Here is a 14664-nt window from a genome sequence, read left to right as displayed (position 1 = left end):
TCTTGAAGTCTTTCACAGACGAGGTGGTGCATCGAATCAGGTGTGTTTGTTTAAAGAGAGTCATCTAAAACTGGCGTTGGGAAGCACCGGCCCATGAGCTTGGCAGTTTCCAGGCCAGTAACGGAAGGCACCCGTCCTTCCTTTCCTGGAGTGGGGGCGGAGGGCTAACCGTTGGTGAGGATGGTAGAGATGCAAATCAGACCTCTGGCTGACCGCCTGGGCCTTCATACTTACCTGGCAGGGGAGACACCATGATCAAGAAGGCGGTTCACCCAGGGCGAGGCTTGTCCATTGCACTCCGGCCATGCTGACCCCTGCGAATTCCCCAAATGCGGGAATCTCGACTGCATAATTTATGGTAGTGGGGGACTGCGTTCGCGCTCTCCCCTGAAATTGTTGGTGAAACAAAGCAGAAGAGGTTTTTACAGTTTTTTATTTATTTCCATTTCAGAATGGGGAGTTCTGTCACATGCGAGATACGTGTTGTGCGCCTGTGAAACAAAGTCACTTACGCTCTTGAAAAATCAGACCCTGGTGGGTAGTTTAGTTCGAACATAGCGCAGACCTTACTTTGAAAGTAGATTGGACTGACTGCAGCCTAGCTGTATCTGTCTCCATGTTGTTTGTTTGTCCTTTTTTTCGATTCGTATTAATTTTGTTGTCGCTTACAGCGCCACCTAGTGGCCTGTCGCCGCGCCCTTTTTCACCTGGCCTCGGACTGAGCCCCTGCACAGGTGTGCCGATTTGGGTGAAGGGATCTCACTCCTTCCCGGAGTTATAGCCATTCGAGCCACCTCGGACACGCCACCTTAGCACGTTTTGAGGTCCCCTCGCCAAGGTGAATGGAAATTTCCTCTTTTTTTGGATGATTATTGACAGTCAGACTCCAGAGAAGCTTTCTGTGCTGATTTGGGTGGGACTGGGCCAAATACCTGGCGCTAGGTTGCAAAAGAAGGTTTTCGACAAAATCCAAAATACCCGAAAATTTCGTCAGAGCGACGAGCCAATCTGAGACCTGCGTCTCGTTCGGCTCGAGCCAAGGATTCCGATGACATAAGGCACGTGGCTCTGCGACCAACCGTTTGGGAGTTACGAGCGATGCCGTACTTTCCGTCGCTGCAGTTCCACCGTCAGGCCGATCGGGACAAGGCCCGGTGACGTTGCAGACAGGGGAGGGTACTACGATCCCGCAGTGTTTCGGGTGTTTTCATCTTTGTTTGATTGTCTTTTTACATTACATTTTCCCTATTTTTCAGCTTACGGCGCCACCTACTGGCCTGTCGCCACGCCCCTTTTCGAGCCACCTCGGACACGCCACCTTAGCACGTTTTGAGGTCCCCTCGCCAAGGTGAATGGAAATTTCCTCTTTTTTTGGATGATTATTGACAGTCAGACTCCAGAGAAGCTTTCTGTGCTGATTTGGGTGGGACTGGGCCAAATACCTGGCGCTAGGTTGCAAAAGAAGGTTTTCGACAAAATCCAAAATACCCGAAAATTTCGTCAGAGCGACGAGCCAATCTGAGACCTGCGTCTCGTTCGGCTCGAGCCAAGGATTCCGATGACATAAGGCACGTGGCTCTGCGACCAACCGTTTGGGAGTTACGAGCGATGCCGTACTTTCCGTCGCTGCAGTTCCACCGTCAGGCCGATCGGGACAAGGCCCGGTGACGTTGCAGACAGGGGAGGGTACTACGATCCCGCAGTGTTTCGGGTGTTTTCATCTTTGTTTGATTGTCTTTTTACATTACATTTTCCCTATTTTTCAGCTTACGGCGCCACCTACTGGCCTGTCGCCACGCCCCTTTTCACCTGGCCTCGGACTGAGCCCCTGCACAGGTGTGCCGATTTGGGTGAAGGGATCTCACTCCTTCCCGGAGTTATAGCCATTCGAGCCACCTCGGACACGCCACCTTAGCACGTTTTGAGGTCCCCTCGCCAAGGTGAATGGAAATTTCCTCTTTTTTTGGATGATTATTGACAGTCAGACTCCAGAGAAGCTTTCTGTGCTGATTTGGGTGGGACTGGGCCAAATACCTGGCGCTAGGTTGCAAAAGAAGGTTTTCGACAAAATCCAAAATACCCGAAAATTTCGTCAGAGCGACGAGCCAATCTGAGACCTGCGTCTCGTTCGGCTCGAGCCAAGGATTCCGATGACATAAGGCACGTGGCTCTGCGACCAACCGTTTGGGAGTTACGAGCGATGCCGTACTTTCCGTCAGGCCGATCGGGACGAGGCCCGGTGACGTTGTAGACAGGGGAGGCTACCACCATCCCCCAGCGTTTTTAGGTCTCCCAAAACTTACCAAAGCCGAGATGGGCATCGCCGTGTCCGGCTTCCTCCCTGCTGCGTCTTAGCAGCATCGCTTCTCGGCCTTTTGGCTAAGATCAAGTGTAGTATCTGTTCTTATCAGTTTAATATCTGATACGTCCCCCATCCGGGGACTACATATTAAATGGATTTTTAGATCACGGAGCTGGAGCCGGGGCTTGCTCCGTCCACTCCATGCATCGGCCTGGTATTGCAGTGTCTCCAGGAACGGTGTGCTTTCCCTTTTTGGGGATTGCCATTTATTGTGTCGAATAGCAGAACAAGGAATGAGAGCTGCCATTGCAGATGCTGTGGTTTATTGCAAACTTTTTTCCTGATGTGTCCTCCTGGGGTCTTGGACTCTTCCACTAACGATGCACCCACCTGAGGTCTTGAAGTCTTTCACAGACGAGGTGGTGCATCGAATCAGGTGTGTTTGTTTAAAGAGAGTCATCTAAAACTGGCGTTGGGAAGCACCGGCCCATGAGCTTGGCAGTTTCCAGGCCAGTAACGGAAGGCACCCGTCCTTCCTTTCCTGGAGCGGGGGCGGAGGGCTAACCGTTGGTGAGGATGGTAGAGATGCAAATCAGACCTCTGGCTGACCGCCTGGGCCTTCATACTTACCTGGCAGGGGAGACACCATGATCAAGAAGGCGGTTCACCCAGGGCGAGGCTTGTCCATTGCACTCCGGCCATGCTGACCCCTGCGAATTCCCCAAATGCGGGAATCTCGACTGCATAATTTATGGTAGTGGGGGACTGCGTTCGCGCTCTCCCCTGAAATTGTTGGTGAAACAAAGCAGAAGAGGTTTTTACAGTTTTTTATTTATTTCCATTTCAGAATGGGGAGTTCTGTCACATGCGAGATACGTGTTGTGCGCCTGTGAAACAAAGTCACTTACGCTCTTGAAAAATCAGACCCTGGTGGGTAGTTTAGTTCGAACATAGCGCAGACCTTACTTTGAAAGTAGATTGGACTGACTGCAGCCTAGCTGTATCTGTCTCCATGTTGTTTGTTTGTCCTTTTTTTCGATTCGTATTAATTTTGTTGTCGCTTACAGCGCCACCTAGTGGCCTGTCGCCGCGCCCTTTTTCACCTGGCCTCGGACTGAGCCCCTGCACAGGTGTGCCGATTTGGGTGAAGGGATCTCACTCCTTCCCGGAGTTATAGCCATTCGAGCCACCTCGGACACGCCACCTTAGCACGTTTTGAGGTCCCCTCGCCAAGGTGAATGGAAATTTCCTCTTTTTTTGGATGATTATTGACAGTCAGACTCCAGAGAAGCTTTCTGTGCTGATTTGGGTGGGACTGGGCCAAATACCTGGCGCTAGGTTGCAAAAGAAGGTTTTCGACAAAATCCAAAATACCCGAAAATTTCGTCAGAGCGACGAGCCAATCTGAGACCTGCGTCTCGTTCGGCTCGAGCCAAGGATTCCGATGACATAAGGCACGTGGCTCTGCGACCAACCGTTTGGGAGTTACGAGCGATGCCGTACTTTCCGTCGCTGCAGTTCCACCGTCAGGCCGATCGGGACAAGGCCCGGTGACGTTGCAGACAGGGGAGGGTACTACGATCCCGCAGTGTTTCGGGTGTTTTCATCTTTGTTTGATTGTCTTTTTACATTACATTTTCCCTATTTTTCAGCTTACGGCGCCACCTACTGGCCTGTCGCCACGCCCCTTTTCACCTGGCCTCGGACTGAGCCCCTGCACAGGTGTGCCGATTTGGGTGAAGGGATCTCACTCCTTCCCGGAGTTATAGCCATTCGAGCCACCTCGGACACGCCACCTTAGCACGTTTTGAGGTCCCCTCGCCAAGGTGAATGGAAATTTCCTCTTTTTTTGGATGATTATTGACAGTCAGACTCCAGAGAAGCTTTCTGTGCTGATTTGGGTGGGACTGGGCCAAATACCTGGCGCTAGGTTGCAAAAGAAGGTTTTCAACAAAATCCAAAATACCCGAAAATTTCGTCAGAGCGACGAGCCAATCTGAGACCTGCGTCTCGTTCGGCTCGAGCCAAGGATTCCGATGACATAAGGCACGTGGCTCTGCGACCAACCGTTTGGGAGTTACGAGCGATGCCGTACTTTCCGTCAGGCCGATCGGGACGAGGCCCGGTGACGTTGTAGACAGGGGAGGCTACCACCATCCCCCAGCGTTTTTAGGTCTCCCAAAACTTACCAAAGCCGAGATGGGCATCGCCGTGTCCGGCTTCCTCCCTGCTGCGTCTTAGCAGCATCGCTTCTCGGCCTTTTGGCTAAGATCAAGTGTAGTATCTGTTCTTATCAGTTTAATATCTGATACGTCCCCCATCCGGGGACTACATATTAAATGGATTTTTAGATCACGGAGCTGGAGCCGGGGCTTGCTCCGTCCACTCCATGCATCGGCCTGGTATTGCAGTGTCTCCAGGAACGGTGTGCTTTCCCTTTTTGGGGATTGCCATTTATTGTGTCGAATAGCAGAACAAGGAATGAGAGCTGCCATTGCAGATGCTGTGGTTTATTGCAAACTTTTTTCCTGATGTGTCCTCCTGGGGTCTTGGACTCTTCCACTAACGATGCACCCACCTGAGGTCTTGAAGTCTTTCACAGACGAGGTGGTGCATCGAATCAGGTGTGTTTGTTTAAAGAGAGTCATCTAAAACTGGCGTTGGGAAGCACCGGCCCATGAGCTTGGCAGTTTCCAGGCCAGTAACGGAAGGCACCCGTCCTTCCTTTCCTGGAGCGGGGGCGGAGGGCTAACCGTTGGTGAGGATGGTAGAGATGCAAATCAGACCTCTGGCTGACCGCCTGGGCCTTCATACTTACCTGGCAGGGGAGACACCATGATCAAGAAGGCGGTTCACCCAGGGCGAGGCTTGTCCATTGTACTCCGGCCATGCTGACCCCTGCGAATTCCCCAAATGCGGGAATCTCGACTGCATAATTTATGGTAGTGGGGGACTGCGTTCGCGCTCTCCCCTGAAATTGTTGGTGAAACAAAGCAGAAGAGGTTTTTACAGTTTTTTATTTATTTCCATTTCAGAATGGGGGGTTCTGTCACATGCGAGATACGTGTTGTGCGCCTGTGAAACAAAGTCACTTACGCTCTTGAAAAATCAGACCCTGGTGGGTAGTTTAGTTCGAACATAGCGCAGACCTTACTTTGAAAGTAGATTGGACTGACTGCAGCCTAGCTGTATCTGTCTCCATGTTGTTTGTTTGTCCTTTTTTTTCGATTCGTATTAATTTTGTTGTCGCTTACAGCGCCACCTAGTGGCCTGTCGCCGCGCCCTTTTTCACCTGGCCTCGGACTGAGCCCCTGCACAGGTGTGCCGATTTGGGTGAAGGGATCTCACTCCTTCCCGGAGTTATAGCCATTCGAGCCACCTCGGACACGCCACCTTAGCACGTTTTGAGGTCCCCTCGCCAAGGTGAATGGAAATTTCCTCTTTTTTTGGATGATTATTGACAGTCAGACTCCAGAGAAGCTTTCTGTGCTGATTTGGGTGGGACTGGGCCAAATACCTGGCGCTAGGTTGCAAAAGAAGGTTTTCGACAAAATCCAAAATACCCGAAAATTTCGTCAGAGCGACGAGCCAATCTGAGACCTGCGTCTCGTTCGGCTCGAGCCAAGGATTCCGATGACATAAGGCACGTGGCTCTGCGACCAACCGTTTGGGAGTTACGAGCGATGCCGTACTTTCCGTCGCTGCAGTTCCACCGTCAGGCCGATCGGGACAAGGCCCGGTGACGTTGCAGACAGGGGAGGGTACTACGATCCCGCAGTGTTTCGGGTGTTTTCATCTTTGTTTGATTGTCTTTTTACATTACATTTTCCCTATTTTTCAGCTTACGGCGCCACCTACTGGCCTGTCGCCACGCCCCTTTTCGAGCCACCTCGGACACGCCACCTTAGCACGTTTTGAGGTCCCCTCGCCAAGGTGAATGGAAATTTCCTCTTTTTTTGGATGATTATTGACAGTCAGACTCCAGAGAAGCTTTCTGTGCTGATTTGGGTGGGACTGGGCCAAATACCTGGCGCTAGGTTGCAAAAGAAGGTTTTCGACAAAATCCAAAATACCCGAAAATTTCGTCAGAGCGACGAGCCAATCTGAGACCTGCGTCTCGTTCGGCTCGAGCCAAGGATTCCGATGACATAAGGCACGTGGCTCTGCGACCAACCGTTTGGGAGTTACGAGCGATGCCGTACTTTCCGTCGCTGCAGTTCCACCGTCAGGCCGATCGGGACAAGGCCCGGTGACGTTGCAGACAGGGGAGGGTACTACGATCCCGCAGTGTTTCGGGTGTTTTCATCTTTGTTTGATTGTCTTTTTACATTACATTTTCCCTATTTTTCAGCTTACGGCGCCACCTACTGGCCTGTCGCCACGCCCCTTTTCACCTGGCCTCGGACTGAGCCCCTGCACAGGTGTGCCGATTTGGGTGAAGGGATCTCACTCCTTCCCGGAGTTATAGCCATTCGAGCCACCTCGGACACGCCACCTTAGCACGTTTTGAGGTCCCCTCGCCAAGGTGAATGGAAATTTCCTCTTTTTTTGGATGATTATTGACAGTCAGACTCCAGAGAAGCTTTCTGTGCTGATTTGGGTGGGACTGGGCCAAATACCTGGCGCTAGGTTGCAAAAGAAGGTTTTCAACAAAATCCAAAATACCCGAAAATTTCGTCAGAGCGACGAGCCAATCTGAGACCTGCGTCTCGTTCGGCTCGAGCCAAGGATTCCGATGACATAAGGCACGTGGCTCTGCGACCAACCGTTTGGGAGTTACGAGCGATGCCGTACTTTCCGTCAGGCCGATCGGGACGAGGCCCGGTGACGTTGTAGACAGGGGAGGCTACCACCATCCCCCAGCGTTTTTAGGTCTCCCAAAACTTACCAAAGCCGAGATGGGCATCGCCGTGTCCGGCTTCCTCCCTGCTGCGTCTTAGCAGCATCGCTTCTCGGCCTTTTGGCTAAGATCAAGTGTAGTATCTGTTCTTATCAGTTTAATATCTGATACGTCCCCCATCCGGGGACTACATATTAAATGGATTTTTAGATCACGGAGCTGGAGCCGGGGCTTGCTCCGTCCACTCCATGCATCGGCCTGGTATTGCAGTGTCTCCAGGAACGGTGTGCTTTCCCTTTTTGGGGATTGCCATTTATTGTGTCGAATAGCAGAACAAGGAATGAGAGCTGCCATTGCAGATGCTGTGGTTTATTGCAAACTTTTTTCCTGATGTGTCCTCCTGGGGTCTTGGACTCTTCCACTAACGATGCACCCACCTGAGGTCTTGAAGTCTTTCACAGACGAGGTGGTGCATCGAATCAGGTGTGTTTGTTTAAAGAGAGTCATCTAAAACTGGCGTTGGGAAGCACCGGCCCATGAGCTTGGCAGTTTCCAGGCCAGTAACGGAAGGCACCCGTCCTTCCTTTCCTGGAGCGGGGGCGGAGGGCTAACCGTTGGTGAGGATGGTAGAGATGCAAATCAGACCTCTGGCTGACCGCCTGGGCCTTCATACTTACCTGGCAGGGGAGACACCATGATCAAGAAGGCGGTTCACCCAGGGCGAGGCTTGTCCATTGTACTCCGGCCATGCTGACCCCTGCGAATTCCCCAAATGCGGGAATCTCGACTGCATAATTTATGGTAGTGGGGGACTGCGTTCGCGCTCTCCCCTGAAATTGTTGGTGAAACAAAGCAGAAGAGGTTTTTACAGTTTTTTATTTATTTCCATTTCAGAATGGGGGGTTCTGTCACATGCGAGATACGTGTTGTGCGCCTGTGAAACAAAGTCACTTACGCTCTTGAAAAATCAGACCCTGGTGGGTAGTTTAGTTCGAACATAGCGCAGACCTTACTTTGAAAGTAGATTGGACTGACTGCAGCCTAGCTGTATCTGTCTCCATGTTGTTTGTTTGTCCTTTTTTTTCGATTCGTATTAATTTTGTTGTCGCTTACAGCGCCACCTAGTGGCCTGTCGCCGCGCCCTTTTTCACCTGGCCTCGGACTGAGCCCCTGCACAGGTGTGCCGATTTGGGTGAAGGGATCTCACTCCTTCCCGGAGTTATAGCCATTCGAGCCACCTCGGACACGCCACCTTAGCACGTTTTGAGGTCCCCTCGCCAAGGTGAATGGAAATTTCCTCTTTTTTTGGATGATTATTGACAGTCAGACTCCAGAGAAGCTTTCTGTGCTGATTTGGGTGGGACTGGGCCAAATACCTGGCGCTAGGTTGCAAAAGAAGGTTTTCGACAAAATCCAAAATACCCGAAAATTTCGTCAGAGCGACGAGCCAATCTGAGACCTGCGTCTCGTTCGGCTCGAGCCAAGGATTCCGATGACATAAGGCACGTGGCTCTGCGACCAACCGTTTGGGAGTTACGAGCGATGCCGTACTTTCCGTCGCTGCAGTTCCACCGTCAGGCCGATCGGGACAAGGCCCGGTGACGTTGCAGACAGGGGAGGGTACTACGATCCCGCAGTGTTTCGGGTGTTTTCATCTTTGTTTGATTGTCTTTTTACATTACATTTTCCCTATTTTTCAGCTTACGGCGCCACCTACTGGCCTGTCGCCACGCCCCTTTTCGAGCCACCTCGGACACGCCACCTTAGCACGTTTTGAGGTCCCCTCGCCAAGGTGAATGGAAATTTCCTCTTTTTTTGGATGATTATTGACAGTCAGACTCCAGAGAAGCTTTCTGTGCTGATTTGGGTGGGACTGGGCCAAATACCTGGCGCTAGGTTGCAAAAGAAGGTTTTCGACAAAATCCAAAATACCCGAAAATTTCGTCAGAGCGACGAGCCAATCTGAGACCTGCGTCTCGTTCGGCTCGAGCCAAGGATTCCGATGACATAAGGCACGTGGCTCTGCGACCAACCGTTTGGGAGTTACGAGCGATGCCGTACTTTCCGTCGCTGCAGTTCCACCGTCAGGCCGATCGGGACAAGGCCCGGTGACGTTGCAGACAGGGGAGGGTACTACGATCCCGCAGTGTTTCGGGTGTTTTCATCTTTGTTTGATTGTCTTTTTACATTACATTTTCCCTATTTTTCAGCTTACGGCGCCACCTACTGGCCTGTCGCCACGCCCCTTTTCACCTGGCCTCGGACTGAGCCCCTGCACAGGTGTGCCGATTTGGGTGAAGGGATCTCACTCCTTCCCGGAGTTATAGCCATTCGAGCCACCTCGGACACGCCACCTTAGCACGTTTTGAGGTCCCCTCGCCAAGGTGAATGGAAATTTCCTCTTTTTTTGGATGATTATTGACAGTCAGACTCCAGAGAAGCTTTCTGTGCTGATTTGGGTGGGACTGGGCCAAATACCTGGCGCTAGGTTGCAAAAGAAGGTTTTCGACAAAATCCAAAATACCCGAAAATTTCGTCAGAGCGACGAGCCAATCTGAGACCTGCGTCTCGTTCGGCTCGAGCCAAGGATTCCGATGACATAAGGCACGTGGCTCTGCGACCAACCGTTTGGGAGTTACGAGCGATGCCGTACTTTCCGTCAGGCCGATCGGGACGAGGCCCGGTGACGTTGTAGACAGGGGAGGCTACCACCATCCCCCAGCGTTTTTAGGTCTCCCAAAACTTACCAAAGCCGAGATGGGCATCGCCGTGTCCGGCTTCCTCCCTGCTGCGTCTTAGCAGCATCGCTTCTCGGCCTTTTGGCTAAGATCAAGTGTAGTATCTGTTCTTATCAGTTTAATATCTGATACGTCCCCCATCCGGGGACTACATATTAAATGGATTTTTAGATCACGGAGCTGGAGCCGGGGCTTGCTCCGTCCACTCCATGCATCGGCCTGGTATTGCAGTGTCTCCAGGAACGGTGTGCTTTCCCTTTTTGGGGATTGCCATTTATTGTGTCGAATAGCAGAACAAGGAATGAGAGCTGCCATTGCAGATGCTGTGGTTTATTGCAAACTTTTTTCCTGATGTGTCCTCCTGGGGTCTTGGACTCTTCCACTAACGATGCACCCACCTGAGGTCTTGAAGTCTTTCACAGACGAGGTGGTGCATCGAATCAGGTGTGTTTGTTTAAAGAGAGTCATCTAAAACTGGCGTTGGGAAGCACCGGCCCATGAGCTTGGCAGTTTCCAGGCCAGTAACGGAAGGCACCCGTCCTTCCTTTCCTGGAGCGGGGGCGGAGGGCTAACCGTTGGTGAGGATGGTAGAGATGCAAATCAGACCTCTGGCTGACCGCCTGGGCCTTCATACTTACCTGGCAGGGGAGACACCATGATCAAGAAGGCGGTTCACCCAGGGCGAGGCTTGTCCATTGTACTCCGGCCATGCTGACCCCTGCGAATTCCCCAAATGCGGGAATCTCGACTGCATAATTTATGGTAGTGGGGGACTGCGTTCGCGCTCTCCCCTGAAATTGTTGGTGAAACAAAGCAGAAGAGGTTTTTACAGTTTTTTATTTATTTCCATTTCAGAATGGGGAGTTCTGTCACATGCGAGATACGTGTTGTGCGCCTGTGAAACAAAGTCACTTACGCTCTTGAAAAATCAGACCCTGGTGGGTAGTTTAGTTCGAACATAGCGCAGACCTTACTTTGAAAGTAGATTGGACTGACTGCAGCCTAGCTGTATCTGTCTCCATGTTGTTTGTTTGTCCTTTTTTTTCGATTCGTATTAATTTTGTTGTCGCTTACAGCGCCACCTAGTGGCCTGTCGCCGCGCCCTTTTTCACCTGGCCTCGGACTGAGCCCCTGCACAGGTGTGCCGATTTGGGTGAAGGGATCTCACTCCTTCCCGGAGTTATAGCCATTCGAGCCACCTCGGACACGCCACCTTAGCACGTTTTGAGGTCCCCTCGCCAAGGTGAATGGAAATTTCCTCTTTTTTTGGATGATTATTGACAGTCAGACTCCAGAGAAGCTTTCTGTGCTGATTTGGGTGGGACTGGGCCAAATACCTGGCGCTAGGTTGCAAAAGAAGGTTTTCGACAAAATCCAAAATACCCGAAAATTTCGTCAGAGCGACGAGCCAATCTGAGACCTGCGTCTCGTTCGGCTCGAGCCAAGGATTCCGATGACATAAGGCACGTGGCTCTGCGACCAACCGTTTGGGAGTTACGAGCGATGCCGTACTTTCCGTCGCTGCAGTTCCACCGTCAGGCCGATCGGGACAAGGCCCGGTGACGTTGCAGACAGGGGAGGGTACTACGATCCCGCAGTGTTTCGGGTGTTTTCATCTTTGTTTGATTGTCTTTTTACATTACATTTTCCCTATTTTTCAGCTTACGGCGCCACCTACTGGCCTGTCGCCACGCCCCTTTTCGAGCCACCTCGGACACGCCACCTTAGCACGTTTTGAGGTCCCCTCGCCAAGGTGAATGGAAATTTCCTCTTTTTTTGGATGATTATTGACAGTCAGACTCCAGAGAAGCTTTCTGTGCTGATTTGGGTGGGACTGGGCCAAATACCTGGCGCTAGGTTGCAAAAGAAGGTTTTCGACAAAATCCAAAATACCCGAAAATTTCGTCAGAGCGACGAGCCAATCTGAGACCTGCGTCTCGTTCGGCTCGAGCCAAGGATTCCGATGACATAAGGCACGTGGCTCTGCGACCAACCGTTTGGGAGTTACGAGCGATGCCGTACTTTCCGTCGCTGCAGTTCCACCGTCAGGCCGATCGGGACAAGGCCCGGTGACGTTGCAGACAGGGGAGGGTACTACGATCCCGCAGTGTTTCGGGTGTTTTCATCTTTGTTTGATTGTCTTTTTACATTACATTTTCCCTATTTTTCAGCTTACGGCGCCACCTACTGGCCTGTCGCCACGCCCCTTTTCACCTGGCCTCGGACTGAGCCCCTGCACAGGTGTGCCGATTTGGGTGAAGGGATCTCACTCCTTCCCGGAGTTATAGCCATTCGAGCCACCTCGGACACGCCACCTTAGCACGTTTTGAGGTCCCCTCGCCAAGGTGAATGGAAATTTCCTCTTTTTTTGGATGATTATTGACAGTCAGACTCCAGAGAAGCTTTCTGTGCTGATTTGGGTGGGACTGGGCCAAATACCTGGCGCTAGGTTGCAAAAGAAGGTTTTCGACAAAATCCAAAATACCCGAAAATTTCGTCAGAGCGACGAGCCAATCTGAGACCTGCGTCTCGTTCGGCTCGAGCCAAGGATTCCGATGACATAAGGCACGTGGCTCTGCGACCAACCGTTTGGGAGTTACGAGCGATGCCGTACTTTCCGTCAGGCCGATCGGGACGAGGCCCGGTGACGTTGTAGACAGGGGAGGCTACCACCATCCCCCAGCGTTTTTAGGTCTCCCAAAACTTACCAAAGCCGAGATGGGCATCGCCGTGTCCGGCTTCCTCCCTGCTGCGTCTTAGCAGCATCGCTTCTCGGCCTTTTGGCTAAGATCAAGTGTAGTATCTGTTCTTATCAGTTTAATATCTGATACGTCCCCCATCCGGGGACTACATATTAAATGGATTTTTAGATCACGGAGCTGGAGCCGGGGCTTGCTCCGTCCACTCCATGCATCGGCCTGGTATTGCAGTGTCTCCAGGAACGGTGTGCTTTCCCTTTTTGGGGATTGCCATTTATTGTGTCGAATAGCAGAACAAGGAATGAGAGCTGCCATTGCAGATGCTGTGGTTCATTGCAAACTTTTTTCCTGATGTGTCCTCCTGGGGTCTTGGACTCTTCCACTAACGATGCACCCACCTGAGGTCTTGAAGTCTTTCACAGACGAGGTGGTGCATCGAATCAGGTGTGTTTGTTTAAAGAGAGTCATCTAAAACTGGCGTTGGGAAGCACCGGCCCATGAGCTTGGCAGTTTCCAGGCCAGTAACGGAAGGCACCCGTCCTTCCTTTCCTGGAGTGGGGGCGGAGGGCTAACCGTTGGTGAGGATGGTAGAGATGCAAATCAGACCTCTGGCTGACCGCCTGGGCCTTCATACTTACCTGGCAGGGGAGACACCATGATCAAGAAGGCGGTTCACCCAGGGCGAGGCTTGTCCATTGCACTCCGGCCATGCTGACCCCTGCGAATTCCCCAAATGCGGGAATCTCGACTGCATAATTTATGGTAGTGGGGGACTGCGTTCGCGCTCTCCCCTGAAATTGTTGGTGAAACAAAGCAGAAGAGGTTTTTACAGTTTTTTATTTATTTCCATTTCAGAATGGGGAGTTCTGTCACATGCGAGATACGTGTTGTGCGCCTGTGAAACAAAGTCACTTACGCTCTTGAAAAATCAGACCCTGGTGGGTAGTTTAGTTCGAACATAGCGCAGACCTTACTTTGAAAGTAGATTGGACTGACTGCAGCCTAGCTGTATCTGTCTCCATGTTGTTTGTTTGTCCTTTTTTTCGATTCGTATTAATTTTGTTGTCGCTTACAGCGCCACCTAGTGGCCTGTCGCCGCGCCCTTTTTCACCTGGCCTCGGACTGAGCCCCTGCACAGGTGTGCCGATTTGGGTGAAGGGATCTCACTCCTTCCCGGAGTTATAGCCATTCGAGCCACCTCGGACACGCCACCTTAGCACGTTTTGAGGTCCCCTCGCCAAGGTGAATGGAAATTTCCTCTTTTTTTGGATGATTATTGACAGTCAGACTCCAGAGAAGCTTTCTGTGCTGATTTGGGTGGGACTGGGCCAAATACCTGGCGCTAGGTTGCAAAAGAAGGTTTTCGACAAAATCCAAAATACCCGAAAATTTCGTCAGAGCGACGAGCCAATCTGAGACCTGCGTCTCGTTCGGCTCGAGCCAAGGATTCCGATGACATAAGGCACGTGGCTCTGCGACCAACCGTTTGGGAGTTACGAGCGATGCCGTACTTTCCGTCGCTGCAGTTCCACCGTCAGGCCGATCGGGACAAGGCCCGGTGACGTTGCAGACAGGGGAGGGTACTACGATCCCGCAGTGTTTCGGGTGTTTTCATCTTTGTTTGATTGTCTTTTTACATTACATTTTCCCTATTTTTCAGCTTACGGCGCCACCTACTGGCCTGTCGCCACGCCCCTTTTCACCTGGCCTCGGACTGAGCCCCTGCACAGGTGTGCCGATTTGGGTGAAGGGATCTCACTCCTTCCCGGAGTTATAGCCATTCGAGCCACCTCGGACACGCCACCTTAGCACGTTTTGAGGTCCCCTCGCCAAGGTGAATGGAAATTTCCTCTTTTTTTGGATGATTATTGACAGTCAGACTCCAGAGAAGCTTTCTGTGCTGATTTGGGTGGGACTGGGCCAAATACCTGGCGCTAGGTTGCAAAAGAAGGTTTTCAACAAAATCCAAAATACCCGAAAATTTCGTCAGAGCGACGAGCCAATCTGAGACCTGCGTCTCGTTCGGCTCGAGCCAAGGATTCCGATGACATAAGGCACGTGGCTCTGCGACCAACCGTTTGGGAG

General features: G+C 51.7%; 11 non-coding genes across 11 annotated transcripts; all 11 read left to right on the top strand.

The window, feature by feature from the left end:
* The first annotated feature begins 226 nt into the window (after nucleotides 1-226).
* LOC128012314 (U1 spliceosomal RNA) lies at nucleotides 227-390 on the top strand. The gene has a single exon (XR_008182837.1). It is a non-coding gene; the product is annotated as a U1 spliceosomal RNA (small nuclear RNA).
* A 1969-nt stretch (nucleotides 391-2359) lies between these two features.
* LOC128012557 (U2 spliceosomal RNA) lies at nucleotides 2360-2550 on the top strand. Its single transcript, XR_008183081.1, has one exon. It is a non-coding gene; the product is annotated as a U2 spliceosomal RNA (small nuclear RNA).
* Nucleotides 2551-2924: 374 nt separating this feature from the next.
* Nucleotides 2925-3088, top strand: LOC128012313 (U1 spliceosomal RNA). Its single transcript, XR_008182836.1, has one exon. It is a non-coding gene; the product is annotated as a U1 spliceosomal RNA (small nuclear RNA).
* A 1459-nt stretch (nucleotides 3089-4547) lies between these two features.
* LOC128012556 (U2 spliceosomal RNA) lies at nucleotides 4548-4738 on the top strand. The gene has a single exon (XR_008183080.1). It is a non-coding gene; the product is annotated as a U2 spliceosomal RNA (small nuclear RNA).
* A 374-nt stretch (nucleotides 4739-5112) lies between these two features.
* Nucleotides 5113-5276, top strand: LOC128012412 (U1 spliceosomal RNA). Its single transcript, XR_008182935.1, has one exon. It is a non-coding gene; the product is annotated as a U1 spliceosomal RNA (small nuclear RNA).
* A 1970-nt stretch (nucleotides 5277-7246) lies between these two features.
* LOC128012555 (U2 spliceosomal RNA) lies at nucleotides 7247-7437 on the top strand. The gene has a single exon (XR_008183079.1). It is a non-coding gene; the product is annotated as a U2 spliceosomal RNA (small nuclear RNA).
* A 374-nt stretch (nucleotides 7438-7811) lies between these two features.
* On the top strand, nucleotides 7812-7975 carry LOC128012410 (U1 spliceosomal RNA). Its single transcript, XR_008182933.1, has one exon. It is a non-coding gene; the product is annotated as a U1 spliceosomal RNA (small nuclear RNA).
* A 1970-nt stretch (nucleotides 7976-9945) lies between these two features.
* On the top strand, nucleotides 9946-10136 carry LOC128012553 (U2 spliceosomal RNA). Its single transcript, XR_008183077.1, has one exon. It is a non-coding gene; the product is annotated as a U2 spliceosomal RNA (small nuclear RNA).
* Nucleotides 10137-10510: 374 nt separating this feature from the next.
* On the top strand, nucleotides 10511-10674 carry LOC128012409 (U1 spliceosomal RNA). Its single transcript, XR_008182932.1, has one exon. It is a non-coding gene; the product is annotated as a U1 spliceosomal RNA (small nuclear RNA).
* A 1970-nt stretch (nucleotides 10675-12644) lies between these two features.
* LOC128012552 (U2 spliceosomal RNA) lies at nucleotides 12645-12835 on the top strand. Its single transcript, XR_008183076.1, has one exon. It is a non-coding gene; the product is annotated as a U2 spliceosomal RNA (small nuclear RNA).
* Nucleotides 12836-13209: 374 nt separating this feature from the next.
* LOC128012311 (U1 spliceosomal RNA) lies at nucleotides 13210-13373 on the top strand. Its single transcript, XR_008182834.1, has one exon. It is a non-coding gene; the product is annotated as a U1 spliceosomal RNA (small nuclear RNA).
* Nucleotides 13374-14664: the final 1291 nt, after the last annotated feature.

This window comes from Carassius gibelio, chromosome B23 (genome assembly GCF_023724105.1).
Source record: "Carassius gibelio isolate Cgi1373 ecotype wild population from Czech Republic chromosome B23, carGib1.2-hapl.c, whole genome shotgun sequence".
Lineage (NCBI taxonomy): Eukaryota > Metazoa > Chordata > Actinopteri > Cypriniformes > Cyprinidae > Carassius > Carassius gibelio.
This window is presented reverse-complemented; position numbering and strand designations above follow the sequence as displayed.